Here is an 18,726-nt window from a genome sequence, read left to right on the forward strand (position 1 = left end):
AAATAAAAACCAACTCGTACAAGAGACAAAAATAATATATATTTTTTTTGTTTCCAACTCACTGGTGGCTCACGAATGCAGCTGGCAGGATCGAATCGTCCATCAAGACTCCTTCCTCAGCAACATCTGGTGGGTCGAATTGGGGACAGGTGCCACCAATCAAAGCGGAGCATTTCAGACGAGCACTGGCATACACTAACATGTTGGCAACCCAAAAATACAATGCGCTTTGACTATCTCCATATTTAAATCATTCATCCATCCATCCATTTTCTGATCCACTTATCCTCACAAGGGTCGCGGGGGGTGCTGGAGCCTATCCCAGCTGTCTTTGTGCAGTAGGCAGGGGACACCCTGAACCGGTTGCCAGCCAACCGCAGGGCACACATAGACGAACAACCATCCGCGCTTACATTCACATGTGAGACAATTTAGAGTCTGTTAACCTTCCAGGCATGTTTTTGGAATGTGGGAGGAAACTGGAACGCCCGGAGAAAACCCACGTAGAACTTGCAAACTCCACACAGGAAGGCCTGAGCTGTATTCGAGGCTGACCACCCTAAATCATTGATTATATACAAAAAAACAATACAAAACAATGAGTATTGAAAACTTTACCCTGGTATTAGAAATAATATCTGGTTTAACCCTTTGAGGGACAGCGTTTACTACAGTGGACATCTTTTCCTGTTATCAGGTTACAGGCTGCATGAAAGGGTTGAATACAAAACCTGCATTCCACATTGTTGAATTTCACACTGAACTTGTCTGAACAATAGCCCCAAAGACATTGCTCAGTACAGTCTGCTAATGTTAATGATCCTTTTTAATTTGAAGAATAAACTGATTAGCGCGGCATTTGGTGAAAGGAGAACCGGGATTAGCACAGCACCCTTCTCGAATTTGGCTTCTGAATGTCAACCTTCTTCATTATAACTCATTGTTTACAATTTAGTCATGCTTATCACTGCAAGACAATGCGGCAGAGTAAATTCAAGACACTTGGCAGTGGCTTAAGGTGAATGACATTTTGAATACAACGTGTTAAGTGTTTATCAGCAAAGAGCAGGTCCAAACTAATCCTTTCACCTGTTTTTCTTGCTATTATAGCAAACAGTTGTTGTGCAAAGGTTGCCATGGCGGTGGTGCTACGTGTGCAAAATATACCCATAGGGTGGGTTCAATCTAATTAATTGTATTTTGTAATCACACTTTGTTTCCTTCTTGAATGGCGGCCGACCAGCTGCACGTTCATATCCGCCTCACAGTTCTGAGGCTGAGGGTTCAAATCCGGGTTCTGGACTTCCTGTGTGGAGTTTGCATGTTGTCCTTATGCCGGTGTTGATGCAATACTACTCCTTAGACTGAAATGTTACAAATATACGTGTCACCCTTTTGAAAAGTAGATGTATCTGGGTATTCCAGTGGAAACACCTCATGTGTGTTGTTTTGCCTTGTTGTTGTTCCTGAAACATGTCTTACCTCTACTGCAGCTGAGGCAGATCTGCAGCTGAAGGTCAATTTTAAAAGCTTTCCATTACTAAAAAGGTCAACGCTTCCAGGTGTGAACCACTGCTGTGGTAAAGACGCCAAAACACAGCAGAAAACTAAACTATCTGTGTGTGTGTGTGTGTGTGTGTGTGTGTGTGTCCTTAGGAACAAACCGTTTGGGTTTGTGCTTAGCAAGCTGTATTTGTTTCTTTTGTAACAAAAAGATGAATGCATATGTGTGTGTTGCTGCCTCAATTATGCATCTATAATATTGTGTGAGTCTATATACACACTCACACACGTATAAGCTACTGTAGCTTATACGTGTGTGAGTGTGTCTCTGACCAGGATGGGCAACTGGCGGAAAAAAGTCTTACAAACCAAAAATAAATCTTCAAATAATGATGAGGAACATTCAATAGTATACGTTTTCGATAAAATGTGGGTGAAATATGGAAAACAACGCAACTCACCCTGCCCCCCCCAAAAAAAAAAAAAAAAAAAAAAGAAATCCGGAAGATATAAGGGAAATATTGAAAAAAGTAAAATAAAAAATCTGGGAATATGCCAACCTGCAGTTGCCGAACTGCGAATAGACAGGGGTTAAATGTACTGTAGTTTTAAGTTGTAATTAATATTATCATTCACCACTAGGTAGGTACAGACATGTCTTAGTTGCAATTATACTGGGTCTTATACTGCCCAATACAACATGAGTAGGGCCAAGTTTTTTGTTGTTGTTTGTTTTGTTTTTTTTTGCATTTTTGGAATATATTGTACAGACATTGTACCTAAAATTTTGAGTGCATTTATTTTTTGTGAAACCTGTACAACATGGATTCTCAAACTTAATGTTCTTGTTCAGCAGTTTTGTGCTGTCCTTAAATGGTCATATTTATTCAAGAGAGCTCTTTAACACTAGGAGAATAAAAAAAAAACACACATTATCTGGCTATTTTGTTGTTTGCATCAAACCATTTACTGTTGGATTAGGATATTGGTTCTTTTATACATACAGTGAAAAACATCTCATCAAAACTGAAATATAGAAGGGCATGTATTTTGCATGTTTGTCCATAGTTGGTGCATATTTAAAATGACATTTTTCTCATCCATCTGGCTAGGAGATTGCCTGGCCCTGTGTGCCCCCCCCCCCCCCCCCCAGCTGCATGGATAGAGAATCGTGGCCCCCTTCGTCATTTAAATTGCCCATCCTTGGTTTACATGGGACGTGTTCGGGCTGCTCCCTGCACTACTGTGAGTGGTGGCTAGGGGGTGCACTGTGGACATGATTTGTGTGGCGGCAGAGAGAGAGAGAGAGAGAGATAGAGAGGGGCGGGCGAGGGGTGGGTGGTGTGATGGGGTTGAGTTGGGGGGCTTGTAATGTATTCCTGCCTGTGGCTGGGCTGGTCACATGGGGGATAGCAGTCTGTTTAAAACAGCCTCAGCTCGCTCACTCCGAGTAGTGCAAGACACAGAGACAGATGCACACGTTGCCTCCTTCTCTTTCACACAAGCGCTCACACACATGCTCACGTAAGGAGACGGCAACTTTCCTCTATCGGACTGACACAATACACACCCCTTGCTACACTGGAGGAAGAGGATAAGGAGTGACAGATCAGGAAAAGCAGACAATAAAGAGGAGGTTCCCAGTGAGTAGCCAATTGATTCTTTTTTCTTTTTTTTTTTTTTAATTTTAAATAGTCTTTGGATCTCAACTCACTGTTGTGCTTGTTGGTGCTGTCTGACCAGGACCTGACAGAAGCTGAGCGTAGAAAAAAAAAAGACTTGCATGAATGGGATTGTGAGAATGAAAGAAAGGAAGCAGCGCAAGCGTGGCATTCAAGATGTGGAGCTGGTGCAACCCTGGGATACATCTCCATCAATCTGTCCCTGCGCCCGTAGGAGCTAATGTTGTTAATTAGTAGCGTGCGTTTGGAATGAAAGGAATGCCATTGCACCGAGCCGGACTGGTGTTGCTCCGGACTCTTGTGCCCTCCTGTGTGTGTTTGTGTGTGCGCGCGCGACTGGGTATGTCTTTTCCCTGTCTTGTTGCGGTTGTTTTATGCATTGATGGGTCAGGCTGACTTTAAGGTTCGCACTGCTTGACACAGAAACTGATCTGCCAATTGATGTGGAGATTGAAGGGGATAGACCCATCACAGTTCTCTGTTGTACTGATGTCCCAAAGGAGGATTTAGGGTAGACTCGGAGTCAGTCTTCTACCCCGTGGTTCTGTTGAACTCTATGTTGTCAACTCTTCCTCCACCCTTCTTCAGTCTCTCCTTGACAGGCGCTCATCACTCCCTCTCTGTGCTCATGTTTGCTCTATTGACTGATGTTAAACTCTATTCCTCATACAGCGTCCTCCTCCTTTTGCGAGGACAAAACGGCATCCGGTGTGAAATCTGAAGTTGTATCGCAAGCGAGGGGATTGCAGAGTTATGGGGAGGAAAGGAGTAAAGCGAGAGGCAAGAGTGAGGAATGAGGGAGAAAGTGGAAGGTGGGGAGAAAGGCGGGGGCATTGAAAAGGCTGACACTAGCTCGGACAATTAGCCTGGGGAGTGTGTCCTGGGGTGCTATTCTGAGAGGGGCTTTGGCCCCTGGGTCTTGGGCGCTGGGTCACGGGATGCCTTGACCCCTCCAGTCGACAGCTAGGCATGGGAGCCATTATTATAGCCTGATTGATTAGCACTGAGCGGAAATCCCTTTTCTCTTCGGTCCTTGGGAGAAAAAGACGAGCACTTTTTGTCCTTGTACCGGTGCTGCCGCTGGTTTTGTATTTAAGTGCCTAGAAATGACTTTGGCTCATGGGTCCAGGTACACTGTTGCACATGTATGGTCTTCGACAGGTGTGCGTAAATAATTGGGTGAGAACAATCAAACTCACAAGACAGGCAAGTTGCTTTAAAAATTGATGCTGTTTGCTGATGAGGCTTCATACAGAAGTTGTGGAGGCAAAAGGCAGAAACGAGGCAATTAAAAAAGGATGTGCAGAAAATGTGAAATCAAACCAAAACTAGTGAGAGGATCAGTTGAGTAGCTGTATTCCCTCTTTTTTGTCTCTCCATCTCTATCTCCTTTCACTGCTTTAATCTTAGCGGTCCCATCTTTCCCTAACCCTCGCTACCCACCTTCCTCCTCCTCCTCTTCCTCCTCCGCCTCTTCTCGAGACTGGGAGTTTAGTGTGGTGTTTAGCCCAGCTCACGGCTGATCAAAGCAGTACGTGTCAGACCAGGCTTAGCCCAGGCACTCCTAATGGAGCACCGTTTTCATGCCTTGTTGGTGGTGGGTCAGGAGGGAGACGTGGGAGTTTGGTGGGGGGCAATGCGAGAGGAGGGGGTGCAAGAAAAAAAAAAGGCCAAAAACAAGTGACAGAGGGAGTGGAAGGCATCTCGGCCGAGTGAGAGCGAAAGAGGTTCAAATAGGAACAAAGCATGATACTAACAAAGCAAACGCTGTGAGGATAGACTGGAATACAGTAAGGACAACAGCAACACATACAGGCCTAAAATAATGCTAAAAGCAAACAAAAAATACACTGGGTGCCAAAATTTGGCCCCAGAGAGATTGGCTGCACATTCCTGTTACATCCAACAAATGCATTCAAGTCTGGCTTTAAGGACGAAATATATACAACGTTTACAAAGTGCTTCCAACTGAATGCACCCATTTTTTTAACCTCTTCTTGGACCCTCCTCACCAAGACTGCAAAGAATCTCCTAGATAATCTGGTCATTTTTGATTGGATAGTTTAGGGCGGCACGGGATAACTCTCACACATGGTTTGGTTTTAGGCTGGGACCAACACCAGACGGGAAGAGGGCTTAGCGTGTGTGTTTGTGTGTGTGTGTCTTCATGTGAGAGAGAGAGAGAGAGTGAGAGAAGAGAAGAGAGTACTCTGTGTGTGTGTGTGTGTGTGTGTGTATCCATATACATGCATGACACTGTTTGTGCATACACACATTAAAAAGGTGTGTTGGCTTGCCTCATCCTCTTTCAAATACAGTAGATGCAGCTAAGTCTAGTTTACTTAAGATACGGATTCCAGGGAGGACAAGACATGTTTAACTTGTAAAAAACTGAGATGGGTGCTCTGTGATAACGGACATTGTGGCAGGGTTGACAGGGGAAGGAAATTGTCCTCAAGGAAAGCATGACAAGAAAAAGTGACAGTGACTTGCAAAAAAAAGTACATTGACTCTCTACGAACAAATGGTGCGGTGCTACTCAGTTTATTGTTGACGGGAAGTGGGGAGAGGGTGATTGAAGGTGTTGCTGAGTACCTCAACAGGAGCTAGGAATCAGACGAGCATCTCTACAACACAATTGACATGTGGTCAGTCAAGGGAGGCAGGGGTGGCAGAGCCTCACCTGGATGTAACCGCACGTCAATTGTAACCGCTGTCCCTGAAAGTGTTCATCCAGTAATGACCACAATTTCTTCATTTAAATTGATGACTTTGATTATTTTCTGTTCATAAAAATGAACTAGTTGACAGCAAGCAGCCAGACTCAGATTGTACATCCCCCACAAAAAGCTTAAAATACCACAATGTGGAAGCACAATCTATTAGTAAAATTGCAGCCCAGGTGATTGAAAAGTACCTATTCACTCTGTCTTCAGGACTCCATTGTTGAGTTTTCAGACACTTCCAATATGCATTGTGATTTTCTATAGTCAGGATAATGTACAGTTTTTAATGGTCCCACTATTTTTCCACTATTTTCTTTTATAATATTTGAAGTCCCCTTATCGGGTTTGCAAGATAATTTGGGTTGGAAATGGGCAGGATGTCCATTTTCTCATTCATATGAAAAAAAATATTCAATATATAAATAAGATTTGTTATTTGAAATATAAAACACCTTCACCGCTTTCCTGATTGATAGGTGCTGGTTTGTGGGTGTCTTGTGGCCACCATGTTGAGTTGAGGAATCGTGAATTGGGCAGGTACTTGAATAATAAGCGTGGCGTCGACAACGCAGGGACACCAACTTCAAATCAGCTTTTTTCAGGCCTTTGCCTTTCAAGGGCTATTAACCGACAAACCACATAGTTGTCAAACTCAAGCCATGTAACAGACACACTCTGTCCTATGTTATGCGTGATTATCCGGGAGTCAGCTGAGTTCGATACCACAAGAGTGTAAACGCACTCTTCCACCTTTGCGAGTCAAGCAAAATACTAAAAGAAAGAAAACTCCCCGGATGCGCACGGTTAGAATGCGCTTTGCGCTAATCTTGCCCTGGGCATGAAACTTATTGTGAAGGAAGTAGCTTGTGCTCTCTGCATGGCTGGGGGGGGACGGGGGGGGGAGGTCTGCTCCAGTTAATAAAAGCAGGAACGTACGTAATTGGCTTAAGTCCTTCCATTTGAGATATGTAGACTCAATATGCATTGAGTCTTTTTATCTATTTTGGATTATATTGATCATATTGAGCCCAACCTTAGGTGAGAGGTAGGGCAAAATGACGCACAGCCGTGTGTAACAAGGAAGAAATAAGAAAAGAAGGAAATCGATTTTGAGTACCTGCTCTTATCCAAGTGTGATTACATGAAAGTGAAATCTTTTGTCTGAAGCAATGCTCCAAGCAACAGCAAATGTTTGCGCCCATGCTTCCTCACCGACCTCCGTCGCCTTCTTTTTCGTTTGATATGCGACTTGCTGTTTGCTTTTATCTAAATGCATGGAAGGGTTTCAAAACATCACATGATTTTTGTTCAGATTCTGCCCCAATTAAGCAGCCTCACTTGTATTTCGGAGATGCGCATTGTGTTGTGGTTTCCTCCCATCACCTTGAGCTCATAGGAATGGCTCACACTAGATGTTTAACTATCACTTTTGAAAATGGAATAGGTAACCTGCCTGTATTACTAATATCTCTCAAAGTAATGTCTCATAAAGCCTGGTAAATAATTGAAAAAACAAGCAAAAAGCAAAACACATTTTTTTTGCTTGGATAAAGATCTTGGATGGATGACCTATTGGTTTTCATTTTCAGATAATCAATTTTTTTCCCTAAATTTCAAAGAATCACAGTCGTGATTTTGCTGGCTAAAACCACATTTTGAGTAAGCCTGGTTTTGTTAAAATTGGTTTCAATAGCAACTGCAATTGTGGCAGGCTGCCTGTTGAACTGCCTCTGAAAAGAAGTCCGCTTCCTGCCGGCCTATATGGGGGTACTTGCTTAGCGGCTAGCTGATAGCCACTAGCCACTCACGCTGGAAACGGGCTCTGCATTCTTTAATGTTAGCATAAATAATTGTTTTCGGTTTTTGGGATGCCGTTTTTATTGATGTTGGAGGCAACAGTGTGTGAAGCAACTTCATCTGGGCTCCAAAGATCCCAAAGATCCAAATTCCAGACAGGAATATTAACATTTTCTTGGTGAACAGCCGCCATGCCACCAAATGCTGCCAGAAATAACCGAAAAATAAAAGTGTTCCACGGCACTGATGTCCTGTATGACTGTACTTGAGAAGGTTGTATTTTAAAGTGGGCCTTGTCACTAAATTAGCGGCATGTATTAGTCATGCTTAGCATTGCTATGGTTAACGTGACGATCTTCCCAAAAAAGCACACCACAAAAATGGTGCCTAACACAAAAAAATACATATTTTTGAGCATTTTATTTTAAAATGAAGGTAGTCGAATCATTCAAGGACTTATATCACTCCGAATGTGCATTTTCTGGCTCTCTATCTTCTTGTGATTAAGTGTCTGTCACTGCCTTTTTGTCTGTCAACTGATGCTAATGCAACTTTTGTGCGTATATTTGCTTAGGTCGGCTGTACAGTAATCTCATCGTTAGACATCTGAGCCAGCGTCATTCTTTCCAGCAGAGGCGAGAGAAAAACATCAAATGGACTTTTTTTTTGGAACATGACCTCTCACTACTCCTCAGCACCCCATTCTCAGACATTGTCGTAGTCACTCCTTCACCAATTATTTTCGAAAACATTTGAACACAGTACTGAAGTACAACTGAGACAGATCCACAGCAGAGTAAATGCGCCTTCGGGCTGCATTAGAGTATGTTGGGAAGCAAATAGTACACACGGCGAGGGAATAAATGATGAAGAAGCAAGCAAGGCATTAGCCATCCATCTATCCCTCCGTGCATTCATTGGCATGGACTAACCTCTTTATGCGTACTTTCATTAGGGAGATGCATCTTGCAACACTAATCGTTTCTCTTTGCATGTTGAGCATTACTCATTAGTCCCCTGAATTGAGGACAATTTTTTTGTCAAAACATTTGTGAAACACAAATGTAGTTTGTTGTTTGGGCCACAGTCGTGTCAGTCATGACCAGAGAATGGCACTTTTTGAATGGATTGAGATTCTCTGTGGAAGCCATTGAGCTGAGCTTTTTTTCCTTCAACGCCGGAAAAATATAAAAGCTCTGAAAGCTATTTGTGACTTCTTATTAATTTCACAAAACAGAAATTAGACCACGGTACAGTACTTTCAGGTTGCACTCAGCCATCCCTGTAATTATCAGCGTCTTTGAAAAAAATTCACATCTCTAACATCGAAGAATTGCTAATTGTTTGATGTACGGCATACGTACAGTATATGAGATCACAGTAATTTCAAGCAGCATAAGATAAGATAAGATAAGATATCGTTTATTAGTCCCACACTGGGGAAATTTACATGAGATGGCTTTTATGTTAAAAGTAACGTCATCATTATTATGATTATTATTATTATTATTATTATCTTATGGTCACAGTTGTGGTTTTTCTAGCTTGTTGAAAAAAAAGTTGGTGACCCAGTTAATCTGGTTCAAATTGCGTTCACTTTTGATTGGCGCTGAAAGTTGACATCTTAGTCCAGTGAGGCAATGTGTGCTTGATGTATTCGTTAAATTCTATTTACCATGCAAACCAGATTGTCTCATCCAAACAGTATTGCTGAATCTCACTCCGGTGAGAGGCGACATGAGAAGCGGGCTAACCCACACCTTGAACTTTTTGCCATACCTCCAAGCTCTAATTAGATTCCACTACTAGAGCTGCATACTCAGCTTTTACAAAAAATAAAAATAAAAAGATGCTCAGAAGACTGCAGACTGCAAACCAAGGCCAAGCTGTCCAAATTAGGATCATTACCAAATTGTGTACCTTTAAAGATGACGCTGTGTTTGAGATGTGGGCCTGTTACTGAAAAATACAATTCATTGAGAACAAAAAAAAAATAGCACTTCAAATGTTCAATGTCCCGGCCTCCCTCCTTTATTTGGATCTGCATCATTGTGTATTCTTCTTTGGTCCAGGTAGGACAGCACTTGCGCCATGTGCGCGAGGTTTTCCCAAAATTTGAGTAGCTTATTTTGCTGCCTGGAAGAGATCAATATAAGACAATTTAAAGTGAGCATTCTTATTTTTGTAGAGATCTTTTTATTTATTTATTTATTTCAATATGCATTTTTTTTCCATGTTTCATTGAAGAGAGGGACTTGGTGAGACAAGTTTGGCATCGGCTGTGGCAGAAATGGCCGGTTGCTTCTTGGTGGAGGGAAAGGTCAAGAGGTCAGGAAGAAATGACAGATAGAGTTGAGAAAAAGGGGTCATGCACAATGCTCGGTTGAAAGCCGAGAACAAACACTGAACACGTAAGTGGTGTGCCTGAGAATCTGTTGGCATTTCCGACACAGGTGAAGAGAAGCAAAGTCAACTTCTGAGGGTCATGACGAGGACAACGGCGGAGGCGATTGTGATGTGAGAACACAAGAGATTCAACGATGAAGCCGATCCCAGTTTTACTGAAGACACGGTAGAGCCTAAGCGGGAGGGAAAGACTGTTCCCGAACACAAAAAAAAAAAAATAAAAAATCAATAACAGCCAACACAGAATATGAGGTTATTGTCTCTTGTCTTGTCTCTTTGGGTGATGAGAACATCACGATTTACATAATACAACTGTAAAAGAGAAGCAGAACGCAGAATGTTTCCTCTCAGTTGAAATACAAAATGCATCTTGAAACATTCCAAATCACTTTCAAAGCAATGTGACATTCAGCAGACCAAAAAGTCCCACCCTCCTCCACACTTGTACTTCATTACGTCGATGTCGTCGGATTGAATGACATTTATCGACATATCCGCCCGTCATGTTTCTTCTCAAAAGATCAACTGAAGGGAAGTAGGAAATTATACGCTTGAAGTGGAGAGGCAAGAATGCAGAAGTCTCATTTTCCACACTGAGCGTATTCTGCTCGCTTATTATCCGCCAAGCGATGTTATGGTGCCGTTATAGTTCACACCTGTGATGATGCGTGTGTGAAATATCGAGTTCTAGCAAAAGCTCTTCAAAACACTAATACAAAATTTTGCTTCTTCCAACCCTCTGTCCATTTTTTATTCAAAAGTTGCCTTTGATCAAGAGCGTGTGTCGAGATTTTTTTTTTTCCCTTGGGGCGATGATCTTTTAATCTACTTAAATCTCATCTGTAAACATAAATCGATGCACGCTTTTATAATTCCATTATGTCGCACGAGGGGGAAGTGGAAAAAGCATGACAATAGTTTTGCGGCCATGGCCACATTAACACAGAAAAAAAACCACACTGCTTCTCCCAAAGTGGATTAAGATGCTGGTTGACTTCCAATTTGTTTTGGATTGAGAGACAATCTTCGGTCGACATGCAAATTTGCGAGAGAGGTCTAACGGCAGCCAAGTGAAAAGGAAAAACAGAAAGCTGGAGGAGCAGTGTGATAACTTCTTCTGCTTTTTTTGTGGTAGAAATGACTGTCCATCAAGTGCTGTATTTATCACACCAGAAACCTACAATGAGGCACTCCTATAAATCCAGCTATAGCTAGCTAGCTAACTGCACGTTACAACTCTGTGAACCGTCATTTAAGTTCTTCGATACTGGAGGTCCGTATTTGTACACGTTTTCAGCAATTATGTTCAAACATATTTCAAAACAAATCTCTGAATTCGCTTTTACGGGGTCTTTACTGATGAATGTGTCGTGCTAATGTTAAAGGGATACTTGACTAATTTTGCCATTAGCTCCACTAAAAAGTTCAGTTTGACTGAAATGGGCAACATCCATTGAAGGTTTTTTTTTTTTGTCTTCCACATACTTGTTGAATTACTTGACTCCAAGGCAAGTTTCTGTTTCTGTAAGCATTTTCCCCAAAATTTAGTGTGGAGCCATTTTGTGAAACAGTACGTCAGATTGATTCTTCGTGATTGGATCGGTAAAAGTTAATATTCAGTGTTCCTCATATAATACATGGAGATCGATAGAAAGTATCATGTCCCAAATAAAAGGATGCTGAATGCGGATGCTTGCCTCTTCCTGCTGACCGGATTGACTTACAGGATAACATCCAAATGTCATCAGCCACTCCCGACTATACAGTACGTAATAAAAAATATACATTGATGAAGACTTGTAGTTATTGCAGAGACTGTTTATTATTATTTTTTTTTTTTGTCACAGTAGTCCATTCATGCACATTTTATCGTCTGTTTCTTTTATCGCGAATGCCCCCGATTAGCATACATACAGTAAGTGTCAAGGTTTTGCGCTTTATTAGTCCCTTTGGGGAGGTACTGTAATTGACACCCAACAACAAATCTACCCCCCCCCACCCCTCGCGCCCACTCCTTGCGCATCCCCCTTACCTATCCTCTCAGCATGCCCACATTTATTTTACCACATTTAACTGACGGTTTCTCCACAGGAGTGTACGGGGGTGTTTTTTTTCCAACCCACTGTGATAGTTTATTAGCAATGTCTCCTTTGATGGTTACTTTGCACGCTTGATTATGGCTGAAAAGGAGTGGGCCGAGCCCCGGGGTTCAGAGGAAGTCTGTCTAATGATATTAACAACATCCTTTATATGGTAGTCATTGCTTGCAGGGGATGGTGGAAGGGGTAAATAGAAGGGACTAGAAGTGAAGGAAGGAGGTTATAAGGTGTTTGTCAAAGAAAAGCCCTTGTCACCCTTGTGTGTGATTCATAAGATTGCCCAATCAGAGATGGGATATTTCACCCAATGGCACTAAGAGTTGCATAAAAGAAGAAGAGTTTTAAGGAATTATTGAAAGGGTTCAAGCACATTATAAACCCCTGCGTGTATAACGGTACAATATTCCCGTGTTGAAGAGGCCACGTAAAACGGGAAACAGTCCAGGGTTGAGGCCATATTTTGTAGAGATTGAGCCAGAAGAAAAATAAAGGAAGGGATCGATTGACTGGAGACTGAGTGAAAATAAACGGGACAATTATGAGAGATGTCTCACCGTGACAGGAATCAGGAATCACCTTGGGTCTAATTTGAAAAGGTTAGACAATATCTTCACTGAGCTGTCAACCTACCACATGTCATTTTTGAATAGAACATTTTGCAATGCTGTCACAAATCCCCTAGTCGACCACGCAAGGGGTCCACTTTGGGATCAGCTATTTATGAATAATAAATATGTGTCTGAAAAAAGAAACCAAATGTTGTAAACATAGTACAGTAAGTCACCATAAACAATTTATGTAACTATGAAATACAATTGCCATAAAATGCTTTGGGGCTGTGTATTACACAACACGACCAATAAAATCTGCTTATTTTATATTTATGCGTCGTGTTCTAAGAATGTGCATTTGGCTGATAGTTAGCTGGGATAGGGTACAGCTCAGACCTTAACAAGTGGAATAGAAGGTAATGGATTTTTGTTTGTGGTTGTGAGCCTGCAATCATACAAACCTGTCATTATCCTTTGTAGAACCAAAAGAACAATAACTGAATCCCAATCGATTCTATTTACAACTGCGTTATTTCAACAAAAGTCACCCCCACACGCAGTCTGATAGCATTGTCTTGCCATCGAGGGTGCAGTGAGGAAACATGTGGCTCAGCTTTACTTTGACTTAATTCATTGATGATCTTATCGATGAGGGCAACAATAGGCTGGCAAATGAAGACGCAACAAACGACAATGTTGTCATCCGTCATTACAAAACCCATAAAGACAAGTAAGCTAACATCACATCTTGGCTCGCAATACAAAAACTGTTTTGGGACCAGAAAAAAAACAAAACAAAAAAAACAACAAAACCTACAAAAACAAGTAAGCTCACATCACATCTTAGCTAGCAATACAAAAACTGCTTTGGGACCAGAAAACAAAAACAAGACACAAAAACCCGATGTGATAGCGAAAATGTAAGTAGAGCTACAGTAAGTAGCATAACTAAGGCTCGGTTGATATATGAAAATTTGTTCGGTTCACATGTGGGTTTGCATAGTCATGAGAAATACCCCCCACCCGTATTTAATAACGAGGTGAAGTGATGTGCACTTTACAAGTAGCGCCTCTGCACCTAAACCATGGATGACAACCACTGAATGCATAAGAAGGGAAGCGGCACGACAAGCAGTCAGTTATGGAAAGGAAAAAAATATATATGGAGACGTTTGGCTGCATAAGAGTGGAAACGAGTCAGTTCTTGAAGATCAGCCAGCAGCATTACACAGGCCTTTTGTTTAGTTTTTTTTTTTCCACAGTAACTTGGGACTTGAGAGACTTGAAGGGTACGACTTGAGGCTTGCTTGTGACCTGCAGATACTGTATGTGACTTGCTCCCACCTGTGATAAATCCTTATGTGAACACATTCATTGGAGACACCCGTTAAGTAGCCCTTTGAACTGCATATTCTACGAGCATGTAAAACATGAATGTGGCCTACCTACCACTGAATCAAGATACGGTTCATTACATCACAGCATCATAGATGGTTCAAGAATTGAAACTGACACCTAAGAAGAGAACGGTTTGGACAATTTAGCATTGATGAGCACATAAGTGCAGTTGATTGACCCAATAGTAGTCTTTTGGCAGTACGGCGGTGGTATTGAATTCCCCTTTATGTGTGTCTGCTGAGAGTCATAGTTGATGGCGGGCGTGTTGAATGCTAAACAGGACCGATGCTCAAGTGCTACAAGTGAACGTTGTCACCTTGAGTAAGCCTCAGTCAACACCCTACAAATCTTAAGGCTTGTACTTTTTTCCTCCCCAAATTTAACTTGACAAGATGCCAAGGTCTGCAAATGCTTTGCCTGATGTGTGTGTGTGTGTGTGTGTGTGTGTGTGTGTATACAGGGCATGTAAAAATCCTGATCATACACTAAACAGTTGATTTTTTTTTCTTTTTGAAAATCAAATGGGAACAAATATTTTTCGCATAGAATCCTGTAAGGTAGTACATGCATGAGAGGGGAGGGATGAGCAGTTACGCACGGAGCAGTGAGGGAGCAAAACCAAAGAGACACTGAGCCCCGATATTCTTGCTCACAGTTATCATACCGTCAGAATCTAATATTAGCCCATCCCTTGGCGACTCAGTTCAGTGTGAGGGTAGCTCTGGTGACGAGTTGCCACTGTATTCCCATACATTTTAAAACATGTTAAAGTTATTAATTCAACCGTTTCCTAAAGTGCCTCTCCTCAGTAGGGTTGTCAGTGAACTGGAGAATATCCCCGCTGATTTGGGATAAGCGGGGGTACACCCTAGACTGGTAGCCAGTCAGTCACAGGGATACATACGCTATACAAGCAGTATGTCATTTGACCTTAAGCAACTTGTCTTAAGCGTGGGAGAAAATATAAGCCGAGTGCCCTTTTCTTCCACCCTAAGTCTTCATTATATTTGTAGAAGCCACATTTAAAATCCAATCGACCCATCAGCTCAGCACCCAGAGGCGGCAGTCAAGCCTGCCTTCTGCCATTTCTCCCTCCAGATGTAACATTTACAGCTCCATCTGTCCTCTGATTGCTTGGTGACTCTCTGCAGTGGTGCACAACCAATGGGTCTCAACCCCCACTTTCATGATACTTTATTTGCTCGTCAAATAAATGTCATTGTGTGTCAGTTATGACAGCCGTACTATGTTTCATAGACAAAACGCACAGTACAGTAACATTATTTTTCTTAGAGTAACATTTGTACTTGTGATTGAGAGTTGGTATGCTCGTATGTGCACGCATGTGATCAGCCGATTAGATTTCATCATGACGAGGGATGTTGAACAGTCAGTCAAATTCCTGCCGCACATTCAGCTTTCCCATCCCATGACAAATTCCTCCATTCCCTCACAACAAATTCCTAATAAATTATTGGTCATGGGCATTTTATGGTCCCGCATATTGCTTCTCTTCGAGCTTGGCAAATATTGAATCGCTTCAACATTTGTGTGTGCAAGGGTGGACAAGAGAGATGAGAGGAAGCTAATCGTGTCAATGATCCCTGCTTTGCCTCCTGTTTGGCAAAGTTTTATTGAAGGACTTTTCTGTTTTTGGCGCCATGCATACGACCGCACACAGTTTGTTTGGTGACATTTCTGGTGGCTTTCAGATGCACATTTTTTTTTTTCGTTGAGGGATGTTCAAGTTTAAATGCAAGTGGTGAATGGGGAAAATCCAGAAGACACTCAATTGTGCCATCAATCTATACATCGGCAGATGACACCCTGCATTGTCATCAATGCACTGGTGGACTATTGTCTGTTAAGCCAAATGGAGTATTTGGAGGGATATTGCACAAAAAGCATGACTTAGTGAGTGAAAAGGTTGATCAAAGCCAATCAAGAATCACTCCCACCAAATAAATGGCCTTCTTTATGATCAACAATGGATTTATGATACTCATTCATCCCTCATTTCCACACACAGTTATTTTATCACTACCCTTCGAACATACACTGCAGTTGACTGCTGACCAGTCGCCAGTGTTCCTGCCTCTCACCCAAAATCAAGTGGCATTGTCTGTGGCCCTCAATATGAGATGTACAAAATGGATGGATGGATGAATGAATGTCATTGGGGTGGAAAAAGAATATTAGAACTTTTTTTTTTTTAATAAAATGATTTGAGTAATATGTTGGCATAGCCTTACTTGGGTGGACTATTCATGTTTAATGGAAAAGTCTATTTAAATGTCGGGGGGGGGGGGTTGGATCAACTTTGTGGATTTATGACCTTGTTCTCTGTTTATGCTATGTGATCGGTGTCATGGTATGAGGCCATTGCGTTGGCATTTTCATTTGTGAATGTATACGGAACTACTGGTAGCTCAAACAGATGAAATGTTTAAAAGAAAAGTACATATGGGACCGATTAAATGAAAACATATTTCTCCATTACTACAGGCAATTTGTTTTAATTGTAGACTTAAACATAATAAAGCCTCAAATTTCCTTCTTTCATGCAGACCATATGACATTTGAGTGTGTGTTAACTAGCTTGGTTATGCTACAACAATCAGGAAACCTAACTTTTAATGCGACAGAGACATATGTCATCTGTCTAGCTGGATTTTACTCTGGCTTGGTAAAACCAATGTGACTTTTCCATCAGGGATTTTCTGTACGGGGCCTCAGATGGGATGGAGCCTTTTCTGTTGCTGTTCCTTCCCTCTGGAATGACCTTCCGTTAAATGTTCGGCAAGGATTTTTTTTTCTTTTGGTCACGACCCACAGCTTGTGACCATAGGTGAGGGTTGGAATGTAGATCGACCGGTAAATCAAGAGCTTTGCCTCTTGGCTCAGCTCCTTGTTCACCATGATAGACTGATACAAAGCTTGCATCACGGCAGACGCTGCACCGATCTGCCTGTCGATCTCCCGCCCCGTCATGTCCTCCCTTGTGAACAAGAGCCCAAGATACTGAAACTCCTTCACTTGCGGTCGGATCTCATCCCCGACGCGGTGACGGCACTCCACCCTTTTTGAGGACTATTGTTTCAGATTTGGATATTCTGATTTTCGAGCTGGTCCACTGTTCCACAGAGAGGACAAAACCGCACTGCACCTCCTAAATCTGAGGCTCAACTTCCTGACGGACCCTCCTCTCCAGCACTCCTGAATAGACCTTACCAGGGAGGCTGAGGAGTGTGATCCCTCTGTAGTCGGAATACACCCTGCCCCTTTTTAAAAAGAGGGACAACCACCCTGGTCTGCCAGTCTAGAGGCACTCTCTCCGATGTCCTCTTGATAATGCAGAGGCATGTCAACCAAGACAGCCCCACAACATCAAGAGCCTTGAGGAACTCCGGGCGGATCTCATCCACCCCTGGGGGCTTTGCCACAGAGGAGTTTTTTCACGACGTTGGTGACTTCAACCCCACAGATAGGAGAGTCCCCAGACTCTGTTTCCTCTAAGGAGGTGTTGGTGTTGTTGGAGTTGAGGAGCTCTTCGAAGTGTTCTACCCACGACTCACAATGTCCCAAGTCGAGATCAGCAGCGCCCCATCGCCATGATACACAGTGTTAATTGTGCACAGCTTACCCTTCTTGGGACCAGCATTTCCTCAAAGCCGTATGGAAGTTGGCTTCCATGTCCATCAGGACACAAACACCACCTCCAGGCCTGGCTCCACAGGGGGCCACTGGTGACCCTTGTCTGGGCAAGGGAAAACGAGATCCAAATTTCTTCATTGTCAAAAGCTGTCTCAGAGCTGTCCTTTGTCTGGTCCCTCACCTAAGACCTGTTTGCCATGGGTGACCCAGCCAGGGGCATAAAGCCCCAGATAAACTTAGCTCCGAGTATCATTGGGACACACAAACCCCTCCACCATGGTGAAGTGATGGCTCACTGTTGTCGTGTTATTGCTATTTTATACAAAAGGTGCTTTGTAAAAGCTGCAGCTGTTGTGACATGCCCAATAAAATGGTATTGTATTGTATTGTATAATAAATATAGCTACTAAGAGAAATTAGTCTGTATGTAAGGCAAAGGCAGGCAAGTCTGCCACTAATGCAGATACTGAAACAAGTAAACATTACTTTAAAATGTGGTAGTTACTTTTTTATTATTATTATTATTATTTTTAAAGGCGGTATTGTCTTGCTTTACTGTCAGTAAAATAGATTCTCCTGGGGACGATTTATAATAGCGGTGGCCTTGGTTTGCACTCCATCATGACTGGCTGCAAGGTTGTTAATTAAAATAATCCCAAATTTTCAGTTCAGCAGAAGCATTAACACCAAAGTAAAAGAACACTTTGCGCTGACTTGTCTAAGAACACTGCTGAGTCAGAGTTCATGAGCGGCTTAATTTCATTTATAATTGGCTATGAGTAAAACTTATGGTGGGTACTTTAATTGACATATGTTCTAAATATTAGGATGATGAGTGGCCAAAGCTTCTTGCCTTTCTGTTTCTGTCCATCCCCACAGTTTCAGTGTGTCATGAGCTGCAAAATATCTC

At 42.3% G+C, this 18,726-nt stretch overlaps 1 protein-coding gene across 2 annotated transcripts in view; it reads left to right on the plus strand.

Moving 5' to 3' along the window:
• The first annotated feature begins 2,924 nt into the window (after positions 1 to 2,924).
• cntfr (ciliary neurotrophic factor receptor) overlaps positions 2,925 to 18,726 on the plus strand; it is a 188,833-nt gene continuing 173,031 nt past the window's right edge. For both annotated transcript variants that reach the window (XM_086135873.1, XM_086135872.1), the window contains exon 1: positions 2,925 to 3,146. The gene's annotated coding sequence lies outside the window, so the exon portion shown is untranslated. The remainder of the gene's footprint in view (positions 3,147 to 18,726) is intronic.

This window comes from Hippocampus guttulatus, chromosome 17 (genome assembly GCF_054856545.1).
Source record: "Hippocampus guttulatus isolate MCC_2025c chromosome 17, RoL_Hgut_1.0, whole genome shotgun sequence".
Classification (NCBI taxonomy): domain Eukaryota; kingdom Metazoa; phylum Chordata; class Actinopteri; order Syngnathiformes; family Syngnathidae; genus Hippocampus; species Hippocampus guttulatus.